The following is a 13,824-nucleotide window of genomic DNA, read 5'->3' as shown; positions in this document are numbered from 1 at the left end:
GGAAAAAAAATTCATGCCCAAAATATTTATCACCAAAGTACCTCACAAAACGAATAACATGCCAGTAAACGTTTTGAAAATAAACTTCTTTAAATGTCATGCAAAGTTATTACTAAGCCTGCAACCAGTCGCTACCACTGCAGATAAGGCTTAAGCATTATTTCAGTATTAACAGTATTTTCACAGTCAAATTCTAGTACCTAGAAAATAACTCTACTGTGCATACATTTATCAGCCTGATACCAGTCACTACTACTGCATTTAAGGCTGTACTTACATCATACGGGTAACAGCAGTATTTTCTTAGTCAATTCCATTCCCAGAAAATATTGTACTGCACATACCTCATTTGCGGTGGACCCCGCATGCTATTCCCATGTTCTGAAGTTACCCCACTCCTCAGAATGTCGAGAACAGCCAGTGGATCTTAGTTACGCCTGCTAAGATCATAGAAAACGCAGGCAGTTTTTTCTTCCAAATACTGCCTGAGATAGAAAAAACAGCACACTCCGGTGCCATTTAAAATAACAAACTTTTGATTGAAGAATAATTAAGTAAAAACTCCAACTCCTCCTGCGACCTCCTTCTTTGTTGAGGGTTGCAAGAGAATGACTGGATATGACATGTGAGGGGAGGAGCTATATAGCAGCTCTGCTTGGGTGATCCTCTTGCAACTTCCTGTTGGGGAGGAGAATATATCCCATAAGTAATGGATGACCCGTGGACTGAACACACTTAACAAGAGAAAAGATCTTCATATTACTGAACACTACTTATAGACCCAGATGCAATGCATTAGCCACTTCTGTGAAAAGGACAGAAAATATAAATACATTTCTGTAGTCATCTAATAAATTAACAATCCAGTGTTAAAGTAAAGGTAAACATTAGCGGTATTGAAAGCCTCTAATCATTCTAATATGCAATAACAACGTAGTCGCTAGCTTTATTTTGCTTTTCAGGCTACATTTTGGATGCTATCTATTTTTCGTACCGTTTCCTTGCCGACTCCCCCATGCCACTTCCGTGTTTCTCTGTTTCATGTCAGAGCGGTCCCACCCGCTCTCTACATCGGCTGAAAGCGCGTTCACAAAGTAAAGTTCGTCTGCGCATGCGCAACGTTCCAACGATACAAAGTATTCAATGAACAAAAGTATTCATTGAGTACTATAGTGCCGGCGATTGCAGAAGCCTAATATAGTTTGTGGAACCCCTTTTTCACACTCGTTTACTTCTATTTAATTAGTAAGTATTAAAAAAATTGATATATATATATAGATATAGATATAGATAGATAGATATTAACATCCTAATGCAATTATGTTAGAAAAATTATAAATAAAAGTTTTTTTTGTTTTTTTTTAATAATCGTGTATAAAAAAATGATTCCATGGTTCTATCATAAATTATTTGCGCAAAGCTTATTGATTTTTCTCTTTCAATCGCATTATGTTTTACATTATATTCATTGCCAATTAATTGAGACCATTTTTTCTATTTACAGGTATAATATTTAGTTTTATATGAATTTATTATAACGTAATATTAAATAAATGTAATGTTAAAATTTCTTACAATATTGATTTTTCTATAAACTATATTTAATAGCATAGAGATATCGTTTGTTTTTTCAAATTTGCGTATGATAACTATTAAGTCATAGCATGCGCTACCAAAGATAGCACTTGTACTGCCAAAAAAAAGATTGATAGCGCTAAAACAATGAGGCTAATAACTTTGGTGGTTGTTATGACTAAAACTTTTGTTTACAATTAAAATTAAAGACAGAAATCAAAATTATTTGTTTTACACTCTGAATGGAACGAAATATATAGGATTCAAGACTCGCTTGTAGCGCGATCAATGCAATGTATATTCTGATATTCTCAGCTGAATTGTAAGACCGGTCGCACAGAGCATGTGCGTCTCACGAACAAGCACGGGGCGGAACTAAGATAATTAGAGTATAACGCATGCGCTCAGGAATATAGTGACGTAGGAATGGATGGGCTGCCCCCCTGGGGGGAAAAGCTAATTGGAGAATAATATAGATGTATACCAAAATGGCGGGCGGAGGAAAGATTAGTGTCGGCGAGTACATGTAAGGTAGAAATATAAGTAATGACGACAATTAGTATAAGAACGATGAATGAAACTTGTGCTTATTTTTAATTATCTGTAAGATAGTGTTAACTAGTGTGCTTAACTTTACCTTGCCTTTAAACTTGAATACACTGGTTTGCTGCAATTGTTTATCAAAGCCCAAGCCCCCCCCCCCCCCCCTCCACTTGCTTTATTTGGAGGTGTGCATCCTGCTGAAGTAAGACCCAGCTAGTCACTTTCATTTTGTTAGCAATATTTGCATCCAGTATTTTTTTCTTATAACTCTGCTGAGGTCCTTAAGAGACTTATGTGTAGCAGGGTTAGGCTTGTAAATTCTGCAATAAACTTTTTCACCCTTTTTTTTTTTTTTTTTTTTTTTTTAAACGTACTTATTAATCTGCTGACAGAATCGGTAGGTTGTAGTATCTACAGCAGTGCTGGTGTCACATACAGTGATTATGTCACTTCCTTATTTTTTAAGGTAAGCCCATATTTTTAGCCTTCATTTTGCTTACAAGTTCCAGGCAGTATTGTAAAACCTTCAATCTACTGCACAACTAGACACCAGTGTTTGTTTTGCTGATGTGGAGTCCTGCTTTCTCCACTTTATAACCCCCAGAGATGAGGGACACCATATTTATCCCCAGGATGTAGGTGACCCCTAGTAGTGTTTCTGTGATGGAGGAGAAGGGTTATATCTTTCCCTCTGCTTGGTAATGTTTATTAAAAACATTGGTGTAGAATCCTAATGATGGTGATTTGGGTAAGGAATACTGATGATAAATTCTGTGTTTAACCCCTTGCAAAGGGGCCCCGCAAGCACTGCAGCTCCTCAACTGAAATGAGCTGGTGATTGGTAGTCGTGTGAATGCTGCTGCCTATTAACCTCCACAAACACGGCTGGTCCAGAAGGGGAACCACCATTGGTCCAATCTGCTCTGCAGGTCCCTAGCGGTACTTTACTGTTTAACTTTTTTGGAGGGATGAGGTTAAACACACAGTTGCACAGGCTTAATTAGTCTTTAAAATTACAAGTCCTAACAAATTATTTGCTGATATATGCATAATAATAAAATAGTTATGTCTCTTTAAGCGGTACAGATCCAGTAGTTGCTTACTGATTAATTGTAAATATCTGAATGTGGTATTTTAGGTGTCTTTCATTTATTCCATATGCATAACACATTAGGATGAGTGTATGCTGTATATTCTGTAATGAATGCAGATTCTGTACACACAATCGTAAACTGGCTTTTATTCTGATTCCTGTCTGTCATTATACCCTGAAGCATATTGTGTGTTAACATCTGTTGTAGAGTTTTAGTGAAGCTAAACAGTGGATTTTGTTTCATAATCGGTTTTCACTTCTATGGCGGGTAAAGTAGTGAAAATTAGTATGCAGATCTTTAAGGAAATACAATGAATACGTCATGGAATATTTAACCCAAATAATGTATTTGACTTTCATAAGATGTGTGAGGCTGGATGAAAAAAGTAGCACATCACAAAAGTAATGTCACATAAACATAGGCATGTATGTGTAAAGCTCACTCATTTAAAAAAAAAAAAAAATAATTAAAGCCCTAATTGGGATTTTTCAGTGCTAAACAGTGATTGGTTGATCGATGCTAGAACCATTTAGAAGATTTCATTTAACACAGTTGCTAATTTGTATTACACATAGTTAAAGGATTATAAAAGTCAGTTGTAATAGATGTCATTAAGACATAATTCAACAGTGCTTAGCATAATAAACCATTTGCGCTTACGTTTTTTGAAAATGAAGCGCCAAACTTAGTTTAAAATATATATTTCTCCAACATAGGTGTGTCCGGTCCACGGCGTCATCCTTACTTGTGGGATATTCTCCTCCCCAACAGGAAATGGCAAAGAGCCCAGCAAAGCTGGTCACATGATCCCTCCTAGGCTCCGCCTACCCCAGTCATTCTCTTTGCCGTTGTACAGGCAACATCTCCACGGAGATGGCTTAGAGTTTTTTAGTGTTTAACTGTAGTTTTTATTCTTCAATCAAGAGTTTGTTATTTTAAAATAGTGCTGGTATGTACTATTTACTCTGAAACAGAAAGGAGATGAAGATTTCTGTTTGTATGAGGAAAATGATTTTAGCAACCGTTACTAAAATCCATGGCTGTTCCACACAGGTCTGTTGAGAGGAATTAACTTCAGTTGGGGGAACAGTGAGCAGTCTTTTGCTGCTTGAGGTATGACACATTCTAACAAGACGATGTAATGCTGGAAGCTGTCATTTTCCCTATGGGATCCGGTAAGCCATGTTTATTAAGATAGTAAATAAGGGCTTCACAAGGGCTTATTAAGACTGTAGACTTTTTCTGGGCTAAATCGATTCATATATTACACATATTTAGCCTTGAGGAATCATTTAATCTGGGTATTTTGGTAAAATTATATCGGCAGGCACTGTTTTAGACACCTTATTCTTTAGGGGCTTTCCCTAATCATAGGCAGAGCCTCATTTTCGCGCCGGTATTGCGCACTTGTTTTTGAGAGGCATGACATGCAGTCGCATGTGTGAGGAGCTCTGATACATAGAAAAGACTTTCTGAAGGCGTCATTTGGTATCGTATTCCCCTTTGGGCTTGGTTGGGTCTCAGCAAAGCAGATACCAGGGACTGTAAAGGGGTTAAAGTTAAAAACGGCTCCGGTTCCGTTATTTTAAGGGTTAAAGCTTCCAAATTTGGTGTGCAATACTTTTAAGGCTTTAAGACACTGTGGTGAAATTTTGGTGAATTTTGAACAATTCCTTCATACTTTTTCGCAATTGCAGTAATAAAGTGTGTTCAGTTTAAAATTTAAAGTGACAGTAACGGTTTTATTTTAAAACGTTTTTTGTACTTTGTTATCAAGTTTATGCCTGTTTAACATGTCTGAACTACCAGATAGACTGTGTTCTGAATGTGGGGAAGCCAGGGTTCCTTCTCATTTAAATAAATGTGATTTATGTGACAATGAAAATGATGCCCAAGATGATTCCTCAAGTGAGGGGAGTAAGCATGGTACTGCATCATTCCCTCCTTCGTCTACACGAGTCTTGCCCACTCAGGAGGCCCCTAGTACATCTAGCGCGCCAATACTCCTTACTATGCAACAATTAACGGCTGTAATGGATAATTCTATCAAAAACATTTTAGCCAAAATGCCCACTTATCAGCGTAAGCGCGACTGCTCTGTTTTAGATACTGAAGAGCATGATGACGCTGATGATAATGGTTCTGAAATGCCCCTACACCAGTCTGATGGGGCCAGGGAGGTTTTGTCTGAGGGAGAAATTTCAGATTCAGGGAAAATTTCTCAACAAGCTGAACCCGATGTGATTACATTTAAATTTAAGTTGGAACATCTCCGCGCTCTGCTTAAGGAGGTATTATCCACTCTGGATGATTGTGAGAATTTGATCATCCCAGAGAAACTATGTAAAATGGACAAGTTCCTAGAGGTCCCGGGGCTCCCAGAAGCTTTTCCTATACCCAAGCGGGTGGCGGACATTGTAAATAAAGAATGGGAAAGGCCCGGTATACCTTTCGTCCCTCCCCCCATATTTAAAAAAAAAAAAAAAAAAAAAAACCTGGTTTTCTTCCAAAAGTTGTTTCTAACAAAAACATTAACCAGGAGATAGTCGTGCCTTCTCTGTGTCCGAAACCAGTTTCGAAGAAGGAACGTTTGTTGCACAATTTGGATGTTGTTCGCGCTCTAAAATTCTATTTAGATGCTACAAAGGATTTTAGACAAACATCTTCCTTGTTTGTTGTTTATTCTGGTAAAAGGAGAGGTCAAAAAGCAACTTCTACCTCTCTCTCTTTTTGGATTAAAAGCATCATCAGATTGGCTTACGAGACTGCCGGACGGCAGCCTCCTGAAAGAATCACAGCTCATTCCACTAGGGCTGTGGCTTCCACATGGGCCTTCAAGAACGAGGCTTCTGTTGATCAGATATGTAGGGCAGCGACTTGGTCTTCACTGCACACTTTTACCAAATTTTACAAGTTTGATACTTTTGCTTCTTCTGAGGCTATTTTTGGGAGAAAGGTTTTGCAAGCCGTGGTGCCTTCCATTTAGGTGACCTGATTTGCTCCCTCCCTTCATCCGTGTCCTAAAGCTTTGGTATTGGTTCCCACAAGTAAGGATGACGCCGTGGACCGGACACACCTATGTTGGAGAAAACAGAATTTATGTTTACCTGATAAATTACTTTCTCCAACGGTGTGTCCGGTCCACGGCCCGCCCTGGTTTTTTAATCAGGTCTGATAATTTATTTTCTTTAACTACAGTCACCACGGTATCATATGGTTTCTCCTATGCAAATATTCCTCCTTAACGTCGGTCGAATGACTGGGGTAGGCGGAGCCTAGGAGGGATCATGTGACCAGCTTTGCTGGGCTCTTTGCCATTTCCTGTTGGGGAGGAGAATATCCCACAAGTAAGGATGACGCCGTGGACCGGACACACCGTTGGAGAAAGTAATTTATCAGGTAAACATAAATTCTGTTTTTCTGCTGATTGATGTCGCAACAGACAGCCCATAAAAATGGTCTGTTCTACATGCCGCTCAACAGACCTATCATGGCACACTATCTTCTTCCGGCTTACCTATGCACACTGGCCTTTGAAGATCTGTCACAAGTTTATCAGCGACTAGTGCATGCATACATAGCGTTCAGATGTCACTGCCTTGATACATTGTGCATGCGTTGGTTAATGGCAATCAAACCGGAAATGCAGGTTGCCCACCGTGATTGGCCAATGCAAATTAGCCTCATTATAAACTACTTATGATAGACAGCACAAGGTATTTAGTCATATTTGTAATGTATAATGTCCTTTGCAATAGATTACTGATGGCCTTTATAACTATGGCTACTGACGTTTTCAAACCGTGATTACTCTGCAGGTATCAGAGTTGCTGTACACTGGAATGCAGTGAAACATAGATTAGACAGTCTAGACGCAATACTTATGCTTTACTACTTATTGTCACATACCAGACAAGCATCTTGCAATGAGTTCCACATCTATAAGCTTGTAAGAAGTATATGAAACTTTTAAATATTCGTTTAACAGCTGAAAATGACCACCAAGCTCCCCCCACAGCTCTTCTCATCCAGTTAGCGGTTTTCTTGTATGACATTTAGAAGTGCACGTTTAATATTTTTCAGTTAGCTATTTTCAAATTGCTCGAGCTCAGCATGTGCGAGTAAGTAAACTTATTTGGGTTGATTGTGATAGGAGAAACTTAAAGGGACAGTCAACACCAGAATTTTTGTTGCATAAAAAGATAGATAATCCCTTTTATTACCCATTCCCCAGTTTTGCAAAACCAACACTGTTATATTAATACACTTTTTACCTCTGTAATTACCTTGTACAGGGGTCAACAAATCTGTTTAAAATTTAGGAGACAGTAAGAATATTTAGGAGCCAGGCACACTTTTAGGAGCCAGCCAGTGGTATTTGTATATAGATATCTGGAGAATAACTCCAAAAGTTGGGAGCCAGGGGTAAAATTCTAGGAGCCAGTGGCTCCCAGGCTCCTGGGTTTGTCGAGCCCTGACCTTGTATCTAAGCTTCTGCTGACTGTCCATTTCTCTCAGTTATTTTGACAGACTTGCAGTTTAGCCAATCAGTGCTCACTCCTAGGTCACTTCACGTGCATGAGCTCAATGTTATCTATATGATACACATGAACTAATGCCCTCTAGTGGTCAAAATGCATTCAGATTAGAGGCAGTCTTCAAGGTCTAAGAAATTAGCATATGAACCTCCTAGGTTTAGCTTTTAACTAAGAATACCAAGTGAACAAAGCAAAATTGGTAATAAAAGTAAATTTGAAAGTTGTTTAAAATGGCATGCCCTATTTAAATCATGAAAGTTTTTTTTGGACTTGACTGTCCCTTTAACATTCCAAAACATGCATGCAATAGGTGGGTGGAGCTTGGTGGCCATTTTCAGCTGCTAACTAACAATTATTTAAAACTTGTGCTTCTTACAAGGTTATAGCTGTGGGACCAGTTGCGGGATGCTTCTCTGGTATGTAACAATAAGTAATCAAAATGATGTATTGGGTCTAGACTGTCCCTTGAAACATGGCGGTACTCATGACTAGAGGGAGGTAGGAAATAACCCTCAGCACTATCCTAATACATTGTGTTTAGTGTTTAGCTTCCCTTTTTAATATGCATAAAATGTGTGAACAGCTGCTCCTTGTTGGTCCTTGTCTTTGGTATTATTTTGTCATCCTCTGTCTTTGCTGTGCATTGTTGGTTACTTCTACTGTAATTTTACTTAAAGTGTTTATCTTGTCACGCGTTTGCTATATAGAAGTCAGATGGCCTTACAGCCTCTTATTGGCTTCACCAACGCACCCAAGTTCTGTTGAACACAAGCTGTTTCAGTGGATTTTTTCCCCCACAATATTTGAAAAGCTACAGATTTCCATCACTAGAGTAGTGTAGACATGGTTAGTGAAGCCATTATCTATTTTAGAAGTCTTATTATTTTTAGTGCAGTTGCCTAGGTAGGTTGTTTGAGGACACGTCAGCTTTTATGTCATATTTGTACTGGATTTTCTTTTACGGAGGCTGATGTCATTGTTTGCTGCACCACCTTTCTACAGATCTGAAAATTGCACAACACAAAGTATAGGAATTTTATTGTTGTACTCGCTATGGCGGTTATTGAGGATTTGTGGTTACTTTGACTTTAATGTGACTAATTTTTAGTTTGTGCTGTCGACAGACAGGTTTGGCCTCTTTGATAAGCTTGAAACCCAATGAATTGAACTGGAAGTCAAAAGAAAAGTCCATATTGATTTGCCATTTAATCTTTTTGTATTATGACATGTTGTAAGTAGTGAAAGAAATGCATAGATAGCGACAGACCCAAAAGACCCTTTATAACATTAATATGTCTTAGGCTTGACAAGAAGAAAAAAAAAAAAAAATAACATTTATGTTATTTTGTTCGTGGAGGGAATACATGTGCGTACACACACACATATATACACATATACACACACACATATACATACATATATATATATATATATATACACACACATCCATGTACACTCGCATACACATATGTGGGCATATTTCATTAATGCTTATAATTGAGTATACAAATCACTGCTGGGCATTTCAAATCTACTTTTATATCAATTGAAGGAAGTAGAGAGTGCAGGTCTAAATATAGAGTGTTTACATTTGTAAATAAAACAAAATCAGTCTTCAACTGAACTATACAACACTGGGGCCAGTGACTGAAATACTTCTCCAGTGACTAATTGGAAATTATCTTATTTTTCATATTAGTATTTGAATAAGTGAGTCATTAAGTGTGAGCCTGTGCTACACCTAGAATACCAGGTATTCTGCCGGAAGAACCTGTTTCATTGAGGAGTAAAACAGTTCAAAACAATAGTCAAGTATGACACTTTTGCATCAGTAAGCAGAAGAGTAGTTACCCAAACTTCTTACAGTGATATAAAAAGGCAAACAAAAAACTATATGTATTGCTCTGTTGCTATAACATAACTCCTGCAAAGGGGCTAAACACAGTTACATTGACTCAAGAGAAGCACATCTCCACTGGGAGCTAGCTGAGCCAATGAAAAGAGACAAATATGTGTAGCCAACAATCACCAGCTATCTCCCAATATTCCATTGCTGCTGCTTGGCATACTTATATATTCTTTTAAACAAATGATACCAAGCTAAGGAAAAAGTAAGTTTGATGATAGAAGCAAATTAAGTGTAGTAAAATTACACCTTCTGAATCATGTGAGTTAAATGTTGTTTTTCTTCATAAATGAAAAGAGTCCACAGCTGCATTCATTACTTTTGGGAATTAGGAACCTGGCCACCAGGAGGAGGCAAAGACACCACAGCCAAAGGCTTAAATACTCCTCCCATTTCCCTCATCCCCCAGTCATTCTTTGCCTTTTGTGAAAAATATATAGAGGATGGTGGGATAAGCGCTCCGGTGTGGAGCTAACCAATGTTATCTAAAAAAATTATTTCTAAATAAAGAATAAATGGGAAAGTTATAAAAAATATATATTTAATATGAGGTATATATTAGAAATATGCAAATGCCAATGTAGATAATTAAGCAATTGTAAACATATACATATATGATGCCGGCATCGGTAAAAAAAAGTGATAAAAGAAACAAATTTATATAAAAGAATGAACCAATAATATTTCTAAAATCAATGGGTAATAGAATCTCAAAATAGTAATACACCAATATGGAAAAAACAGTAGGTAACAATATATCAACCTAACTAGACATAAAAATAAAAAGGTGGTACTATTGTATTGATAAGAGAGAATGCTTACAGATATAGTATTTTTAAATGAACCTTTAGGATCCAAACAGTTCTAAGAGCCAGAGTGAATAAGATGTATGTCCGATATGTTGTCAGTTAGAAACAACTGTGAGTGAGAAGCCGTGAGTTGTGACGTCACATGACTTATAAGGATGCTCCAATAGTAACAACCAGACTGAGCGCAATGGTATTTTCAAAAAATCCCGGTTAAGGAAAGAAACTTAATGTCAATCTGTAGTTTTTAGCAGCAATACTTGCAAGTATCAAGTGGTGTTCCTCAGATATGTAGCAGATTTTGTCTCTCAGCTGTTCGCAACAGCACAATGTTGGTTGATCCGTCCTTTATACTCCGTCTTCTATCTGACAGAGAGCTCCAAGTAGTATATTGTCCACTGTTTGTTATGCAGAGAGGTCTTGCAAAGGTGGTGTTGCTATAATAGGAGCGAAATATAACAAGCAGGCACACAGGAATTAGTCATATGTCTATCTCGGTGTGTGTACAGAGAGGTAGAGCTGAACCTGTGTAAGTGCCGCAGTATGTGAATGAGGAGAGGAATTAGATAGATAGGAGTAATGCACACAGGGATTATTCATATATCTCTCTCTACATATATCATAGAGATCGAAATGAACCTGTGAACTGCAAAATGTCGCACAAAGTGTGAATGAGTTTCCTAATAACAGTAAGCAAATCTACGCGTTTCAGCAGTATCAACTGCCTTTATCAAGATGCTTACTGAGTGTAGCCATTGCCTTATATAGGGAAATATGCAATTAACATCAGGTGTTATAATTCGTGTTCAAGATTAACTCTATGTTGGCGATGTGATCACTGGAATGTTCCCATTGCGGGATAAAGCAGATTTTGGTGTATACAAATACAAACAATTAAAATATGTACATATAAATAAGCAATACTAAATCATTTATAGGTTTACATATAACGGATATATACAACCAAATTTTTTTTTATATATAATTGGATGTAAAAATGTAAAAAATGTATTTCATTAAAAGATAGAATATCAAATATATATATATATATACATACATACATACATACATACATACATACATACATACACTGGACCCACAGATTTTAATGTAAATGTTTTTATTTAAAATGAACAGATAAATAGTGTTGGGAAAAACTTTTATATATATGTTCTTCACAGATATCAAACATCTGAACAATAAGATGGTTATTATATGTAGGATACACTAGCATTAAAGGGGTATGGAAACATATAATGTAGATGTAATATATTAAGGAGTAAATTCTTTAAGTAAGTTTTCTATGTAAATTGTTTATAAAATTTGAAATATATAAAATCAATGGTCTTATACGGATAATGGATGGTTAACAGAAATGTTTATAGATTCAAATGTATGGATATGTATATATTATATAAATACATGTATGTTGAAGTTATACATATGATGTTATAAGGTAATCTACCTGTGTATATATGAAAATGTATATATAAATGAAAATGTAAATCTATAAGAGAATATAGGTTATATGATGGAATTGAGATCAAAAGAACTATTAAGCCCCAATGGATATACTGTTTTAAACTTAAAGATTAGTTCTGCTTCTTTTTTCAAGAGTGTTTTTTCCATATTTCCCCTCTGCTGTTCTGTTTGACTTTTTTTATACCCCAAAATTGAAAGCATTTAAGGTCTCCAAGATGGATTTCAGCAAAGTGTTTATAAAGTATTGTTTTAGTGGTCTTATGCTCAATGTTCCAAATATGCTCTCTCATCCTATCTTTTATTAGGCGACTAGTTTGACCTATATAGAATAAATTACAGGAGCATTTTATGCAGTATATTACATTTGAGTCACTGCATTTTATAATGTCTTTAATTGTGAATGTAAACTGTTGGTTGGTGGATATTATCTTTCTCTTGTTAAGTGTATCCAGTCCACGGATCATCCATTACTTGTGGGATATTCTCCTTCCCAACAGGAAGTTGCAAGAGGATCACCCACAGCAGAGCTGCTATATAGCTCCTCCCCTCACTGCCATATCCAGTCATTCTCTTGCAACTCTCAACAAAGATGGAGGTCGTAAGAGGACTGTGGTGTTTTATACTTAGTTTATTTCTTCAATCAAAAGTTTGTTATTTTTAAATGGTACCGGAGTGTACTGTTTATCTCAGGCAGTTTTTAGAAGAAGAATCTGCCTGCGTTTTCTATGATCTTAGCAGAAGTAACTAAGATCCTTTGCTGTTCTCCCCCAAGGCAGAACATACAGTGATGTGAGATGTCATCGCAGAAAATGCAGCATGTCTGAAGAAAGAACAGGATACATGCAGGAGCTGTTAGCGATTTTAACTTTTCAGCGCTGCTCCACATTAGGCTGATCTCTTCAAACAGAACTGTGCTCTGGCTGCACTATCTGTGTTTTCCTTATCAAAGTTCATCCAGAGCAAAGTGCTGTTTTAAGTGAACAGTGAAATTATTATTATTATCAGGTATTTGTAGAGCGCCAACAGATTCCGCAGCGCTGAAATATGCAGTAGCGCTGCAAAAAGAGTAGTGCATTGATTGACTGGCTCACAGAGATTGTTTCAAACCCATCCCCTAGCCTTTAACTGTCTGCAAAGCTGTTTTTTTTCTGAATGTAAGACGTTTGTATGAGCAATGCACCCTTTTTATTACTATTTCTTTGTTAGACTATGTCTGCAGCTAATTTGCAATGACATTTTCAACTACTGCACTATATTATAAAACTTTAAAAATTGCTTTGTTCTCCATTTAACTAATATGTTGCAATTAAACTGGTGCTTTAGTGTAACTGCCTAATTTCAAATTAAATTTTAATTTAAAAATGACCTGCAGAAAATTTTTCACTAAAAACATCTCATCGCAGAAAGTGAAAAAAAGTTCTGCCTTTGGGCTGTTCTCACATATTCTGAGTGAGGTAACTTCAGAGGGGGAATAGCGTGCAGGTTTTCCTGCAATAAGGTATGTGCAGTTAAAATATTTTTCTAGGGATGGAATTTGCTAGAAAATGCTGCTGATACCGAAGTAATGTAAGTAAAGCCTTAAATGCAGTGATAGCGACTGGTATCAGGCTTATTAATAGAGATACATACTCTAATAAAAGTGTATTTTAAAGGGGGCGTGTCCTACCAGCGGCTCGGTGTAGTCGCACTTTCCATGAGCTCCGGGAGAGTGGCCTTTAATCCGCTGTACAAAGTACCACAACTACAGCATCTGACTCCAGCAAGAGATTATTCGGACACTTAAACAGCATATAACAAAATTTGGAGACATTTAGTTGTATTTATGACCCCAGGGCCGGAATTGGACAATTGAGGCCTGTAGCAGCGGTGATCTACACAGG

The 13,824-nt window shown here is 37.1% G+C and overlaps 1 protein-coding gene across 1 annotated transcript in view; it reads left to right on the top strand.

Annotated features, from left to right (window-relative positions):
* The window catches only part of MAX (MYC associated factor X), a 94,278-nt gene that overhangs the window by 39,617 nt on the left and 40,837 nt on the right, over positions 1-13,824 (top strand). The gene's annotated exons all lie outside the window — the stretch shown is intronic.

This window comes from Bombina bombina, chromosome 1 (genome assembly GCF_027579735.1).
Source record: "Bombina bombina isolate aBomBom1 chromosome 1, aBomBom1.pri, whole genome shotgun sequence".
NCBI lineage: Eukaryota > Metazoa > Chordata > Amphibia > Anura > Bombinatoridae > Bombina > Bombina bombina.
This window is presented reverse-complemented; position numbering and strand designations above follow the sequence as displayed.